The sequence below is a fragment of the Syngnathus acus genome, chromosome 22, assembly GCF_901709675.1.
Source record: "Syngnathus acus chromosome 22, fSynAcu1.2, whole genome shotgun sequence".
NCBI classification, from domain to species: domain Eukaryota; kingdom Metazoa; phylum Chordata; class Actinopteri; order Syngnathiformes; family Syngnathidae; genus Syngnathus; species Syngnathus acus.
In genome coordinates, this window is record NC_051106.1 from 639,913 (window position 1) to 656,962 (window position 17,050).

The following is a 17,050-nucleotide window of genomic DNA, read 5'->3' on the forward strand; positions in this document are numbered from 1 at the left end:
GTGCTGCAGACCACCGTGTCAGACACACGGCCTCCTGTCCTCACAAACTGCGGTCTGTTTGTGAGGAAGTCCAGGACCCATGATGTCAGCTGCTGGCAGGCTCCAGCATGGTGCAGTTTGTTCCCCAGCAGTTCTGGCTGGATGGTGTTGAAGGCACTGGGGAAATCATAAAACATGATCCTCACAGTGCTTCCAGCCTGCTCCAGGTGGGCCAGGGACCTCTGCATGAGGAAGATGACGGCGTCCTCAACCCCGATGCTCGGCCGGTAGGCGAACTGCAGGGGGTCGGCGGAGGAGCTCACCAGGGGGCGCAGGTAGTGGAGGACCAGCCTCTCCAGGGTCTTCGCCAGGTGGGATGTCAGGGCCACCGGCCGGTAGTGGTTGAAGTTGCTGGGGCGAGATGACTTGGGCACCGGTACCACGCAGACCGTCTTCCACAGCTGTGGCACCCTGTGCAGCCTCAGGCTCATGTTGAATATGTGCTCCACGATCCTGCACATTTGCCCGGAGCAGGATCTGAGCAGCCTGGAGGTGATGCCATCTGGACCCGTCGCCTTCTTCACCTTGAGCCTGGCCAGTCCTCTCTCCACCTGGGCTGTGGAGAGCACCATGCTTGGTGGGGTGGGGTGGGTTGCAGGGGGGGTGGTTGGTGGGTTCGGTGGAGTTGAGAGTGGGCTGGGGGGTTTTGGAGGGGAAGTAGCAGGGGGCGTGGTTGAGGTGAGAGTCCTCGGAGCAGAAGAGGCTCCAGTCGGGGGAAGTTGCAGCAGGGCTGGGTGGGTGGGGGGAGGAGTGGATGGTTGTTCAAACCGGTTGAAGAACCGGTTCAGGTCATTCACCCACTCCTGATCCCTGTCCAGCGCAGGTCTGGAGTTGCTACGTCCTGAGATGGTGTTCAGGCTCCTCCAGACCCCGCTGATGTCGTCCCGCTGCAGTTGGTCTTCCATCCTCCTCCTGTAGTTGCTCTTCCCCTCCCTGATCTTCTTCTTCAGGTCCCTCTGCACCGTCTACAGCAGGTCCCTGTCTCCTGATTTAAAGACCCTCCTTTTTTCCCTGAGCAGGTCTTTAATCTCAGGGGTGATCCAAGGTTTGCTGTTTGCAAAAACCCTGACTGTTTTGGTGGGTATGGTGGAGTCTACACAAAAGTTAATGTAGTCTGTGACACAGCTGGTGAGACCGTCGATGTCGTCCCCGTAGTCCTCACAGAACACGTCCCACACCGTGGTCTCAAAACAGTCCTGAAGAGTCTCCAGAGATTCTTCAGACCAGATCTGTCTGGTGTGGGTGACTGCTGGTTGCCTGTGCACCAGAGGCTGATACAGGGGGAGAAGGTGGATCAGATCGTGATCAGATCTTCCAAGGGGGGGAGGGGGGATGATGTATATGCCTCCTTAAGGTTGGCATAAAAAAGGTCCAGTGTTTTATTTCCTCTGGTGCTGCAGGTGACATATTGGCTGAAAGTTGGAAGTGCGGATGAAGGAGAGGCATGATTGAAGTCCCCGGTAATAAGGAGGAGGGCATGTGGATGCTGTGTTTGCAGCCTGCTTACATTGCTGTGCAGGACATCGCGGGCTGCGTCGGCATTAGCATTAGGGGGAACGTACGCAGTTATCGCGGTAACGTGCGAGAGTTCCCGCGGCAGGTAGTGTGGCCTCATGCTAACGGCTAGCAGCTCAATGTTCACGCTGCAGAGTTGCTCTTTGATAGTGATGTGCCCAGGGTTACACCATCTATCGTTCACAAACACAGCAAGCCCCCCTCCTTTCCTCTTACCGCTCTCTCGTGTCCTGTCTGCCCTTATCAGGTTAAACCCGTCCAGAGCGACGGCAGAGTCCGGTGTTTGCTCCGTTAGCCAGGTCTCCGTGAACAGCAGCATGCTACATTCCCGGTATTCCCGTTGGTGCCGTGCCAGCGCCGTTAGCTCATCCATCTTATTACAGATGGATCTCACATTCCCGGTGATGATGGTGGGGAGTGTGGGCTTGAAGCGGCGTTTCTTTTTCCGGCACATAACACCCGAGCGTTGTCCTCTTTTCCTCCTCTTCAGCTCGGGGGAAACATCGGGCTTGTAGCCGGTTAGCTTCCCTTGGCTACAGAGGGCTAACAGCTGACCACGGGTGTAAACAATGGAGCGTTTACTCCCTGCTTCGGCGGTTGCTGGGGTGATGAACCAGGTGAAAAATAGGAAAAATAAAAGGGCCAGCCTCACTGTTTTTGCAAACATGTTTCTGCCCGGTAAAAAAAGAAAACACAGGACTGCGAAAAAAAGAAAAAATAGTCAAAAAAAACCATATAAAACGAGACGATATACAGACGAGTCGACGGAGCTGCTGCAAACGTGTCGCCACTACCGCGGCGCCATCTTGTCAAAAAATCTTGATTTTGAGTTGGTGTGCTGCTGGTGGGATCTCTATTACTTGGTCGGGCGGTGGTTTATTCAACAGCTCGCTGAAATGCTCTGTCCACCTTTGGTGTTGTTCCTCCTTGGTGGTGAGGAGATGTCCCTCTTTATTCCGGATTTGTGTGTTGTTCTGTCTGAACTTCCCAGCTAGTTTCCTGGTGGTCATGTAGAGTTCCTTGAGATTGTTTTGTGCTGCTGCTTCCTGTGCTTCTTTAGCCAGTGCCTCAATGTAGTTTTTCTTGTCCCGTTTGGCACTTTTCCTTATTTCCTTGTTTGCTTCCTCGTAGTCCTTGTGGGCTGCGGCCTTTCTCGCTCGTGTCTTGCATTTGTTTAGTGTGTCCTTTTTGGCCCTCCTTTCTTCTATTTTTTTCCAGGTTTCTGTTGACAGCCAAGGTTTATGGTTTGTTGTCCTTTTCCCTAAAACTTCCAGACAGGTCTCCTTCCATACACTTTTCAGGCTGTTCCAGTACTCCTTCACTGGTTGTTCTTGCAGGGTTTGAAACCTGTTCTGGAGGGTGGTTTTATACAGCTCAGTTGTTCCAATGTCCTGGAAGAGCTGGATGTTGTACTTTGTTCTGTTCCCAGCAGGGGTATTGCGGCGCTTTAGCTTGAGTTGGAGTTTTGCAGCCAGTAGGTGGTGGTCTGATCCAGCGTCTGCCCCCCTCTTTACTCTCACATCCAGGAGAGACCGTCTGAACTTCCGGTTGATGCATATGTGGTCAATCTGGTTTTCGGTAGTGTGGTCGGGAGATATCCAGTTGGCTTTATGAATGTGTTTATGGGGGGATATGGTGCCTCCTATGACCAGGTTGGTGTCAGCACATATGTCTGAAAATCTTTCCCCATTTTCGTTCATGGTGCCAAGTCCATGTCTTCCCATGGCCAGTTCGTATCCATTGTTGTTGTTTCCCACCTTGGCATTCATGTCGCCCATGAGTAAGGTTAGGTCTTTTTCCTTCCTGGACTGGAGTAGATGTTGTAGTTGGTTATAGAAATTATCCTTCATTTCCTCCTCTGCATTGTTGGTAGGTGCATAGCACTGTATGATTTGAAGGTTGATTCTTTTATGGGTGGTTTGGAATCTTGCAGTGATAATTCTTGAGCTGATGGGCTCCCAACTGATGAGGGCCTGTTGTGCTTCTTTGGAGAGCATGAGTGCCACTCCTTCTGTGTGTGGTGCTGCTTCCTCTGCATGTCCAGAGTAGAGAATGTACTCGCCACTGGCTAGTTTGACTTCACCTGTCTGGGTCCATCTGGTTTCGCACAGGCCAAGAATGGAAACCTTGTATCTTCTCATCTCTCCAGCAATGACTGTTGTTTTCCCTGCTGCGAACATGGTCCTGATGTTCCAGGTTGCTATGTTGGTCGGTTTCCTAGGGGATAGCAGATTCCACCGCACCCTCTCCAAATGGTTTTCAGCATGCGGCTTCATTTCCTCTTCAGCTTGTATGCTTGAAGAGTCTACATCTCCTAGGTTGTGGGGTTTCTTTTTCTTCATCAATGTTTCTGTAATCGTTTTTAAATCCACTACACGGGTGATTGGCCCATGAGCTTTACCATTGCCCTATTTGCCAGCTTGACCTGTTACCACCTCTCACGACGGGGACGTTAGGGTTGGATTTTGAGAGGCAGAAGCAGCCTAGTGCTGACCCTGAAATACCAACATAACTTTTAAGACGCTCTAATAAAATATCGAAGTCTACAGTGTCGAAGGCAGCACTAAGATCGAGTAGTAACAATACCGATGAAGTGTTTGAATCCATACTTATGAGGAGATCATTAGTCACTTTAGCAAGTGCAGTCTCAGTGAAATGATTAGCTCTAAAACCAGACTGAAAAGATTCATATCGATTATTGGCAACCACGTAATCAATAAGCTGCTGCGCTACTACTTTTTCAAGAAGTTTTGCTATGAATGGGAGGTTTGAAACTGGCCTATAATTACTGAGACAGTCCGGGTCAAGATTTGGTCGCTAAAGTAACGGTTTAATGATAGCGGTTTTAAAGGCTGTTGGCACTATCCCAGAGGAGACAGACAGATTAATTATATTTAAGACGGACGGTCCTAAAATTTGAAATAATTCTTTAAGTAGTTTGGCTGGAAGCGGGTCGAGTAAACATGTTGTTTGTTTAGCCACAGTAACCAATTGTGTAAGCCTTTCAAGGGACACGCTTTTAAAATTTGAGAGGGTTATTGCATGATCATCAGCGCCGGTAATCGGCGGTCTCGACTGAGCGATTGGAATGGTATTCTTGATCTCATCCCTAATGGATTCAATCTTTCGAGCAAAACATTTCATGAACTCGTCAGCTGACTGGAAGGAGCTGTCGGGGGTCGGCTGGCGTAGTGTTAGCTTTGCCACTGTATCAAATAGGTATTTAGGATGGTTTTTATTGAGATTGATGACTTGCGAAAAATAATGAGTTTTTGCTAAAATAAGCGCATCTTTATATTTCAGGAGGCTGTCATGCCATGCCTGATGGAAAACCTCAAGTTTGGTTAAACGCCATCTGCGCTCATGCTTTCTACATAATTGCTTAAGCGTACGTGTTTCATCTGTGAACCACGGAGTAGGCAATCTACGGCGAGTTTTCAGACGTAGCGGCGCCACAGAGTCGATGGCATTTAACAATGTAAGATTATATAAGATTATCAATAGAGCCGATATATGCGGGAAATATGGCAGTTGCCGGCGACAGTAACTCAGATAGCGCAGTTGCAGTCATGGAGTTAATATTACGGCTGCTATAATTCTGATTGCTCTCTTGTCTTTGACAAAGAGCTAAAATTTCCAATTTTATTAAGTAATGATCAGACAAAACAGTAGTGTATGGCAGTACTGTTATATTTGAGGTTGCAAGTCCTCGGGATAATACCAGATCTAAGGTATTTCCATTCTTATGCGTTGCTGCCTGTACGGCTTGCGAAAACCCAAACGTATCAGTTAAAGTCTGAAACGCCGAAGTAAGTGGCTCTGACGGTGAATTCATGTGGATATTGAAATCGCCCATGATTATTATATTATCCGCATTTGTCACTAGATCAGCCACGAATTCTGAAAATTCATCCAGGAAGCCAGAGTAAGCCCCGGGTGGACGGTAAATAACAGCAAGATAAAATGACGGCAAAGCGGTGGATCGGACAGTGAGAACTTCAAATGTTTTAAATACGTTAATCGAACGAGGCCTAAATCTAAGATCGGAATTTGAGATGAGGGCGACACCCCCACCCTTTTTTCGAGGACGCGCCACATGCGAGCTCACAAAATTTGGAGGCGAGGCCTCATTAAGCGGCAGCAGTTCATTAGGTTTTAACCAGGTCTCGCAAAGACCAAAAACGTTTAGATTATGTTCCGTGATGAAGTCATTAAGGAGAACTGCTTTCGTATGAAGCGATCTAATATTCATAAAACCGAGTTTAAGTGTAATCGGTCGATCAGGGTTCGTATCTATCGAAGGATTTTTAAATGAAATGCGAGTAAGATTGTGTTCTCTAGGCCTGACATCACCTCTCAAATGTTTATTAGCGCAGTGGAACGATACGACCGTGGGAATTTGATAGTAAATATTTGTTACACATGTAAAATTATCTGAAACAGGCACCGTCTCATCAGCGATACCGGTCGGGGTGGAGTGATTGGATTTGTCTACTACCCCAGTAGAAAGTGTGTTCACGTGTACTGTAGCACTATTCAAACTGTGACGCTCTAGTCTACACAAGGAGCTATGTGCATGCTGGAAGTCTAGCCTAGCGCTAGTTAACTATAACTTAACAGAAAGAAAAGAAAGAAAGAAAGACCCAATGATTGTCACACACACATCTGGGTGTGGCGAAATTTGTCTCTGCATTTAACCCATCCCCGAAGGGAGCAGTGAGCAGCAGCGGTGCCGCGCCCGGGAATCATTTGGTGATCTAACCCCCCAATTCCAACCCTTAATGCTGAGTGCCAAGCAGGGAGGCAATGGGTCCCATTTTTATAGTCTTTGGTATGACCCGGCCGGGGTTTGAACCCACAACCTTCCAGTCTCAGGGCGGACACTCTACCACTAGGCCACTGAGCTCCAAACCCATTCTAACAGGTGGTCTAATCACCTGTGCCCCGGCCTTCTCTAAAGTGACCTGTCATGAGTGGCTTAAACAGCAATCTATATTCCTAGAAAGAGTGAAGGCGCCTTCACGGTTAGGATGAAGGCCGTCCTTCCTCAGCAGGTCGGGGCGGCCCCAGAAGGAGGACCAGTTATCTATAAAATACAGTCCCTGCTTTTTACAGAACCCAGCCATCCATCGATTAAGGGAGACTAATCTACTAAACCTCTCATCAGTGCCTCTCCCAGGCACGGGGCCAGAGACAAATACTCGATGCCGACTCATCTTTCTGGCGAGATCACAAGTCCTCGCTATGTTTTTCTTTGTGATCTCTGATTGTCCCATCCTAACATCATTGGCGCCGACGTGTATCACTATGTCCGAGTAGCTAGTGTTGTTGGAACTACGCTGTTGACTAGGCCTATTGCGAGTCAGCTCCCTAAGATTAGCTTCTATGTTCAAGATTCAAGAGTTTTTATTCGCCATGTTTGAGCGTGCCAAACAAGGAATTTGACTTCGGTAAAACACACCCTCTGTTCAACATATAGGTGACTAACAACACTCAGGACATGTGACTAATGGCAAAAACAGTGTAGACAAATTCAAAAGGTGTGAAGAGCAGGATGTTATTGCACAGTAATGCCTCTGAGACTCTATGAGTGGTGTGAGTTCATCAGAGCAACAGCCTGGGGGAAGAAGCTGTCTCGGTGTCTGCTGGTTTTGGCGTACCGAGCTCTATAACGCCGTCCGGAGGGGAGTAGTTCAAACAGACTGCAACCTGGGTGAGAAGGGTCTGTAGAGATGTTCCTTGCACGTTTCCTGGTCCTGGACAGGTACAAGTCTTGGATAGATGGGAGGTTGATTCCAATGATCTTTTCTGCAGTCCTGATTGTCCGTTGCAGTCTGTGCTTGTCTTGTTTGGAGGCTGATCCAAACCAGACAGTGATGGAGGTGCAGAGGACAGACTGGATGATGGCAGTGTAGAAGGTCTTCAGAAGCTCTCGTGGCAGGTTGAACTTCTTGAGCTGTCTCAGGAAGTACAGCCTCTGCTGGGCCTTCTTCCGGACAGAGTCTATGTGGCCGGTCCATTTCAGGTCCCGAGAGATTGTGGTTCCCAGGAACTTGAAGGTGTCTGTGGAGAGAATAGTATTACTGCGGATAGTGAGGGGTAAAAGTGGTGAAGGGTCTCGCCTGAAATCCACTGTCATCTCCACGGTCTTGAGCGGGTTCAGCTCCAGATGGTTTTGGTTGCACCAGTGGACCAGCCGCTCCACCTCCTGTCTGTACGCAGTCTCATCACCGTCCTGGATCAGTCCGATGAGAGTGGTGTCGTCTGCATACTTCAGGAGCTTCACAGGAGAGTCATCTGAGGAGAAATCATTGGTGTAGAGAGAGAAGAGCAGTGGGGAGAGGACGCACCCCTGAGGGGCTCCAGTATTGGTGGTCCGGGTGTCAGATGTGATGCCCCCCAGCCTCACACGCTGTCTCCTGTTGGTCAGGAAGCTGGTGATCCACTGACAGGTGGGGGCAGGCACCGCAAGCTGGATGAGCTTCTGTTGGAGGATGTCAGGAGCGATGGTGTTGAACGCCGAGCTGAAGTCCACGAACAGGATCCTGGCGTACGTTCCTGGGGTGTCCAGGTGGTGCAGGATGTAGTGCAGTCCCATGTTGACCGCATCATCCACTGACCTGTTTGCCCGGTAGGCAAACTGGAGGGCGTCAAGCAGGGGGCCCGTGACCTCCTTCAGGTGGTTCAGCACTAACCTCTCGAAAGATTTCATGACCACAGATGTCAGTGCGACGGGTCTATAGTCATTCAAACCTGTGATGGCGGGCTTCTTGGCCACTGGAACGATGGTGGAGCTCTTGAAGCACGAGGGCACCTCACACAGCTCCAGAGAACAGTTGAAGATCCGTGCAAAGGTGGGCGCCAGCTGTTCAGCGCAGACTTTCAAGCAGGAAGGTGACACGCCGTCTGGGCCTGGTGCCTTCCTGGTCTTTTGTCTCCGGAACATCTGGCGCACTTCCTCCTCGCGGACCTGGAGTGCGGGCGCGGCCTCTGCAAGAGAGAGAGTGGGTGACAACGATGATAGAGGTGTGGACAGAGCAGTTGTGGGGAGAGGTGAGTATGTAGATTGTGCTGCAGGAAGTCCCGTTGTGTGGGAGGACCGATCAAACCTGCAGTAGAACTTATTCAGCTGGTTAGCAAGCCTTGGGCTCTCCACAGGGGGGTTCGTTTCTTGTAGCCCGTGATGCCCTGCAGACCTTTCCACACTGTTGAGGGATCAGGATTGGCAGAGAGGTGTCTCTTCAGGTTCTCCCCGTAACACCTCTTGGCTTTCCTGACCTCTCGGTTCAGTGTGTTTCTGGTCTGCCTGAACAGGTCGCGGTCGCCGCTCCTGTAGGCCTCCTCCTTGACTTTGCGCAGCCTCCTGAGGTTCGGTGTAAACCAAGGTTTGTCGTTGTTGTACGTGCAGAAGGTCTTAGTCTGCACACACAGATCCTCACAAAAACTGATGTATGATGTGACAGTGTCAGTGAGTTCATGCAAGTCTGAAGTTGCAGCTTCGAAAGCTCCCCAATCGGTGCAGTCAAAGCAGGCTTGGAGGTCCTGCCTTGACTCCACTGTCCACTTCCTCACAGTCCTCACCACAGGCTTAGAAGTTTTTAGTTTCTGCCTGTAGGCCGGGATCAGATGAACTAGACAGTGGTCCGAGAGTCCTAAAGCTGCACGAGCCGCAGAGTGGTATGCATCCTTGATCACGGTGTAGCAGTAGTCCAGAGTCTGTGCCCCTCTGGTGGGACACGTTACGTGCTGTCTGTATCTGGGGAGTTCGTGTGCGAGGTTCGCCCTGTTAAGATCACCCAGAACAATGATTAGTGAGTTTGGTAGAAGTTTCTCCATGTCTGTTACCTGGTCAGCCAGCATCTGCGTGGCTTCACTCGCACGTGCGTGTGGTGGGATGTAAACAGCCGCCATGACGATCGAGGAGAACTCCCGTGGTGAATAGAACGGCCGGCAGTTTATGAAAAGTGTTTCTAGGAGAGGGCTGCAAAACTCTTTCAACACCGTGACATCAGTACACCAACGTTCATTAATGTAGAAACAGAGACCACCTCCCTTTGATTTTCCGGAGAGCTCCGCGCTGCGATCTGCTCGCGTTAGCCTGAAGCCCGCTAGCTCCACGGCGTGGTGGGGCGTTCGTTCGCTGAGCCTCGTTTCCACAAAGCACAGCGCGGCGGATCTGCTGAAGTCCGTGTTCCTTGAAGTGAGGAGCAGCAGTTCGTCCATCTTGTTCGCCAGGGAGCGGACATTCGCCAGATGAATTGACGGTAGGGCAGAACGGAACCCTCTCTGCCTCAGCCTTACGAGTGCTCCCGTTCGTTTTCCGCGCCGCCGTCGTCGTGCTAGCTTGTACAGCACCGCCGCTCCGGCTAGAATCTCCGACAAACAGTCTGAATCGAAGAGAACAGGAGAGAAAATACCAGAAGAAGACTGTCCGATGTTTAACAGCGCTTCTCTAGTAAAAGTGATCCGGGATGGACAGCAGAGGACACAGAAAACACACAAAATAAGACAAATAAACAGAGAGCGACTCACCGTGGCTGCCATCCGCGGCGCCATCATGACGTCATGTTGGGTGCTCTGCCCCCAGGAATACACATTACCGTGGCTGGATTTTTAAGCATAATATTTCGGGTAATGGAGTCACCTATGACCAAAGTGCGAGGGCCAGTAGACTGAGAAGACTTTGGACGACCATGCGTCTTACCTGGCTCATCGCAATTAGCAAGCCGCTCGGGGCTAATGCTAACTGCGCTAGCGGGCTGACTACAGTCCGCGTCTGTGTCCGACACATCTACTGTTATCGCACTATTCTGCTCTAGCTGGCGGACACGTCCCTCTAGCAGGGACAACCTCTCTAAGAGAAGGGTGCAGTTGGTGCACGAAGCCGTACAACCTCTTGATCCGCAGCCATACTTTATGTGTCCGATGATCGACGGTAGACAAACAGCCACGAAGCCTCCGCTGAGAGCCGAACAGTGACGTGGTCGAAATGGCATATGTATATGATATAAATCAGTGGTCCCCAACCTTTTTTGCGCCACGGACCGGTTACGTATCAGAAATATTTTCGCGGACCGGCCTTTATATAAATAAATAATACATTTATATAAATAAATAATACATGTATAATAAATATATAAATACAATGAAATAAAATGATATGACTGGCATAAAAACAAGTATAAACGACATAAAAATAAAACTCACCATTACGTTGAATTAGTGGGAACACTGAGCTCGTTTCTCAGAAACGAGCCGGCCCCATCTAGGCTGTAATCGGAGACAATGACACCCGAAGTGGTTAAGGTTTGTCTTTTAATACAGGATGCTTGGTCTCCATGTGCTGAAGCAGTTTTGAAGGCTTCATTGCCTTGTTAGCTAGCCTGTCGCCACATATTATGCAGAGTGGGCTTGGCGCGTCAGAGTCACCTGTGGCGATTAATCCATATTTTAAGTAGGACTCCAGAAATGTTCTTTTAAATGTAGCTTTCCTTTTCTTAGAAGTCGTAGCCTTTTCTTCTTCCGTCTCCTCAATGGGCTTTTTTCCCTTTCCGAAGAAGCTTTCCAAACATCTCTGTTTCTTGTTCATATTTGCTTGCTTCGCGGGCTCGACTGAGGTGGCATGTCACGTGACTGAGACAAGCGTCTTCACCTGAACCGACGGATGTAATTGGGAGAGAATCAAAAATGTTTTTATATTTTTCAGAATAATTTTGTACTCATTTTTGCTAGCTTTGCGGGCTCGACTGGGGAAACATGTCACATGACCGGGACGAGCGTCTTGACCTGAATTAATTGATCGTCGATAAATTTTTTTATTTATTTTTTCTGTGTGGCTTGGCGGCCCAGTACCAAGTGACCCACGGACCGGTACCTGTCCACGGACCGGGGGTTGGAGACCCCTGGTTTATATAGCCCCGTCCTCTAACCAGCAGCAGGTGTGCGTGATCTGGCCAGATTGGAGGGGTGTGGTCGTGCGTATATGACAGGCGGAGTATGTTTGTGTGTATATATGTATTGATAAGAATGAAACCGAGGACGACAGCTGGTGCTCAAGTCTGCGTCTGTATTCAACTTCCCCCCGTGCGTCATGACGTCACAAAACACAGCATAACATCTCTAACATCTCCTCTTTTATAGATGGTAACTTGTACATGCAGATCAAATTTAAATTCCAACAATCTGTCTCCCCCGCTTTTCTTTACGTATCAGCGAACACTTAAACAACTCCTAACCCACATTTCAAAGAACAGTGTACAACATGGTTTTTTTTTGTTTTTTTTTATACATTTTGTTTCCGTCAACAACCCTATTGAACTCGAGGTCCCCACAGTATGTACCTACACAGCTCACAAGTCCAGTCTGTTTGGCACTCTTACAAGCCTGCCACTGGCCGTCCTGCGCCCTGGCACAGGTGTATGTAGTGGCGATCCATTCTGAGGCTGGTGGACGTCACTCCGCTCCTGCAGTGTGACCTCCTGGGCGACTGTGGCAGTGTCAACATTAGTGTCAATCGCGTTGTCAGGGGGATCCCCGGGTTGGTCAGTTGGTGGGCTGTTGTGCTGCACTCCGTGTTGCCCAGGCATGGCAGTGTTACTCTCCGCAGGTCACAGATCCACCCTTTTACAGCGGTACAGTGTCCCTTCGATGCCCACCAGGTATGACCTGGGGCCCACCAGCTGTAAGTACACTCCTCTTCGCCACCTGCCCGTTCTGTCCCCAGGCAGGGGCTTCATCCTTATGTCCTGTCCAATACACAATTCAGGCAGATCTCTGGCTGATTTGTCATACCAGAGTTTGGCTGTCTGGTGTTTCACTCGCAGCCTGTCTGGGACCCCCGCCACCACACTTGGCTCCAAGCGTGTGTCAGCAACCGGGAGTGGCGTTCTCAGTCTGCGAGACATCAGTCTCTGCGCAGGGCTGCTCAGCATGCCTTCCGTAGGCGTATTCCTCCACTGCAAGATGGCCAGCCAAGGGTCAGTCCCCGCCCTTGCTGCCCTCTTGTACAGGCTCTTGACTATCTTCACGGCTGACTCAGCCTTCCCATTCGATTTTGGATACCTGGGAGAGGATTTCACATGGTCAAAGTCCCAGTCTCTTGCAAACCTCCTGAATGTTTCGCAGTCGAACTGGGCACCACAGTCTGTAATTACCCAGTCAGGCTGACCGTGCCGTGCAAACTGGGCCTTGCACCTCAGCACTGTGGTCTCAGCTGACAGCAACTGCAACTGGGAGCAACTCTATTTCCCAGAAATCCGAATAATGATCAGCCATGATCAGAAAGTCCTTGCCAGCTTGTGTGAACAGATCCATGCTGAGGATCTGCCATGGTCGTGTAGGGAGTGCATGCGACATCATCGTCTCCCGCTGCTGTCCGTGTGCATATTCGTTGCAGGCTGAGCACTGGCTCACATAGTCCTTGATCTCACCGTGCATGTTGGGCCGGTATAGCGTCTCTGGCCTGTCTGTAACAGGCATCTCCTCCTACATGGCTGGCATGGATGCGTTTCAACATTTCAGCACGCAATGATTTGGGCACTATGACTCGCTGACTTTTGAAAAGCACTCCATCTTGTGCGCTGATCTCGTCCCTGATTGACCAGTATTCTCTGATTGCCAAGGGAGTGCCCTCCCGGCGATCTGGCCAACCCCGGAGCACTACCTCTTGCAACAGCCTCCCATCACCCACTGTATGCAGTTTTATCTGTCTCAGCCGCTGGCTGGTGACGTTCAGATGCTCAGCCTGATTTATCTGTTCAGCGTCAACTTTGTGCTCTCTGCATGCAGCAAACAGTTTGTTTCGTATATATCGTGCCAGGCCCCTGCTGTGGAGCCGTGGCTCTACTCAAGGTGTCACTAATGTGCATGTCGGGCCCTGGCTTGTACACCACCTTCAGATTGTAGCCCTGTAGTGTGAGCAGCATGCTCTGGAGTCATTTGGGCGCTGAGAGGAGTGGCTTGGTGAAACTGGAGATGAGTGGCTTGTGGTCGGTTTCTGCTGTGATCTCCCCCCGCCCATACAAATAGTAATGAAATCGCTGACATGCGAACACTATGCTCAGACATTCCTTTTCGATTTGTGCATAGTTCCGCTCCGTCTGAGTAAGTGCCCGCGAAGCAAAGCTTACCGGCTGATTCTCCTGCATTAGGCAACAGCCAAGTCCCTTCTGACTCGTGTCACTCTGTATGGTGACTGGCTTGGTCACATCGTAGTATCGCAGGATTGGGGCCGACGTGACGAGTCGCTTAATCCCCTCGACTGCTGCGTCTTGTCTAGGCAGCCAATGCCATGGGACATCCTTGTCCAACAATCTCCGTAGTGGCTCACACACCTCAGAGAGGCATGGCATGAACCTTGCGAGGTAGGTCACAAACCCAATAAATCGCTGCACGGCCTTGGCGTCCTCGGGGTGTGGCATGTCCTGGACCACTCTGATTTTCTCCGGGTATGCTCTAAGTCCCTCCGCTGACAGGATGTGTCCGTGAAACTTGACCTCTCTGACCCTGAATTTCAGTTTCTTTAAACTCAGTCTCAGCTTTACCTCCCTGCTCTTTGCATGAGCGCTAACAGCTTTGTATCATGGTCCGGTGTGGCTATTTCATCTGTCCCCCCACACCCCACAATCAATATGTCATCTGCTATAGGTTCCACCCCATCTAGCCCTGCCAGTAGCTCATGATGCATTCGCTGGTAAATCTCTGGGGCCACAGACACTCCAAACGGCAGCTTTAACCATCGCTTCCTGCCCCACGGCGTCCAGAACGTGGTGGTGTAACTGCTCTCTTTGTCTAATCTGCACTGTAGAAAGGAATCTCTTGCATCTACTAGTGTAAAGATGCGGGCCCTGGGCAGCTTCAAAGTCAAAAGTCAAAGTCTGCTTTATTGTCAATTTCTTCACATGAAATTCACACACAAAGAAATCGAAATTACGTTTGTGCAACACATCTTCAGGTGTTGGCATTATGTTGTGGGACCTCTTTAGAGCCTGATTTAATGACTTGGGGTCTATGCAAATTCTCAACTTTTCTGCCTGCCTGCCAATCACCATGTTGCTAATCCACTCAGTAGGCTCTGACACTGACGTTAGGTGGCCATCTGCCTCATATCTATCTAACTGGGCCTTGACTGCCTCCCTGAAGGCGACCGGGACATTGCGTGGGGAAGCCTGCACTGGGGGTACATTAATATGTAGCTCAAAATGAACATCCCCTGGGAGTGACTCAACTGGATCGTTGAAAACATCTGCGTATGTCTGCACAAGGTGCTGCCTGGTTAATGGCTCTGAGCTGCTGTGTCCCACCATAAGAAGTTATTCTGGGATGGTGAAGTGCACCAAGCCTAGCCGCTCGCTGGTTTCGCCTGACAACAGGGGTCTCTGTCCACTTCTCACTATTTCGAACCGTAGCCTGTGTACTCTTCCTTTCACTACGCACTCTGTGCGGAATATGCCCATGGATTGCATGGATTGGCCTGAATACAATACTAGCCTGGTCTGGCGAGGTAGTAGCTTTACCCCAGGGTCAAGTCTCCTCATGTCTTTTATGCTCATGACATCACATGTGGCCCCTGAATCTAGCTGGCACCTCTGAAACCCACCATTCATTTTGAATTTAACAAACCATTTCTTCCCTCGCCCCTGAACTGCCCCTATGCTCTCCGCTGTGTAAATGTGTGCCTCCGTGTCAGACCTGTCCATGTCCTGAGGTACTTCACCGTCTGCTGCGTGTAGCTGTCTTGTGGCTTGGCCCCTTTTCAGGCAAACTTTAGCAAAATGATTTGCAGTCCCACAGCTCCTGCAGTTTTTTCCAAAGGCTGGGCAAAAATCACGCCCACGCTTGTACGTGTTGCCGCAGAATCTGCACGTAGCGCTGTCATATGTGTCCAGGGTCTGATTTCGAATTCTGTCCGGACGCTCCTGCCTGGGCGGGGGACGTGGCCGCGGGCCATCCATTCTACGCACTGTCTCTGGAGGCCTGTCCTGCGTGATTGCTTGTATCCTCGTGTCTGTCATCTCTGCCGTTCTGCATATATCTATGGCCGATGCAAGTGTGAGATCTTTTTGTCTGAGCAGCCGGCGGCGCACACTTTCATCACTCACACCCAGCACCAGTCTGTCTCTGATCAAGTCCTTTTTGAGTTGTCCAGACTCACATGAAGCAGCTTTCTCCCTCAGTTTTGTTACGAACACATCATTCGGCTCCCCTTCATCTTGCTTGCAGTTTCCAAAAACAAATCTCTCGAATATGACGTTTCTAGCTGGTTTGAAGTACTCCTCCAAAGCATCAAGAATAACTTTTACATCCTTCCCTTGGTATGCCGTGAGACCCAAGTTATGCTTGTATATGTGACGACATTCATTACCCATTACTCTCCGTAGGGTTGCTGCTTGTACTGGTTGCTCTTTCTCTGATAATCCTGTTGCCAGTAAATAGTCTTCAAATTCCGCTCTGAAATTGTCACAATTGCTTGCGAAGTCGCCGCTCATCTTCATCTCCTCTGGTGGCGGTATATTCGTTGCCATGGTGGTTGCTATCGCTAGCCAACCTGGTTGCTAACTGCCGTTTCGCTCGTCTTTGCTTTCTGTCCGTCTGTCCCTCTTCTCCTTCTTTCACTGGCCCCACAGTGAAGCACAGCGCTAAACTGTGGTCGGGTCCAGTCGCTTCTGACACCATGTTTGTGTGTATATATATGTATGTATTGACAAGAATGAGACCGAGGATGACAGCTGGTGCTCTGTATTCAACTGCCGCCCGTGCGTCATGATGTCACACAACACAGCATAACATCTCTAACAGAGTATTGTCCAATAAAAATCGCGCTTTTTTTGTCCGACCTGGCGTCACCCTTCTGTACACCGAAGGGCAGCTAGGATTGGGTGATACGATGCAACCGTGCATTTCAGCGGTAGAAAAACAGATGGGATGGATTGCAAACGTGATCGTATTTTATATTTTGAAAGCTAATTTAACATTTTGATTTCAGTAGGTCTATTTTTTACTTTGATAATATAACAAAATTATTTATGACTTCAATTGAGTAAACAAATGTCAGATTTGTCCGCGAGCCAGATGCAGTCACCAAAAGAGCCATATCTGGCTCGCGAGCCATAGGTTCCCGACCCCTGGTCTACAGTAATCCCTCATTTTCCGCTGGGATTACGTTCCGAAAAGAACCCGTGATAGGCGAGATCCGTGAAGTAGAAATCTTTGGGGTTATTTTTACCATTATTATACATGCATGACATTGAGACCAAAGAACAAAAACTGTTTTCAGGCTGACTTCTGTGTGAGGTCAAGGCCACTGTGTGAAGTCTGGTCAAGTTAAAAAAGCTTGTGTCTACTGTGTGAGGTCACGGAAGGTCACTGTGTGGGACCTGGTTAAGTTAAAAGAGCTCTGAGTCTACTGTGTGAGGTCACGGAAGGTCACTGTGTGGGACCTGGTTAAGTTAAAAGAGCAATGAGTCCACTGTGTGAGGTCGCGAAAGGTCACTGTGTG

At 49.7% G+C, this 17,050-nt stretch overlaps 1 long non-coding RNA gene across 1 annotated transcript; it reads left to right on the plus strand.

Annotated features, from left to right (window-relative positions):
* The first annotated feature begins 1,182 nt into the window (after positions 1-1,182).
* On the plus strand, positions 1,183-16,689 carry LOC119116765. Its single transcript, XR_005096354.1, has 3 exons — positions 1,183-1,193; positions 1,514-1,518; positions 16,351-16,689. It is a non-coding gene; the product is annotated as an uncharacterized LOC119116765 (long non-coding RNA).
* The last annotated feature ends 361 nt before the right edge of the window (positions 16,690-17,050 follow it).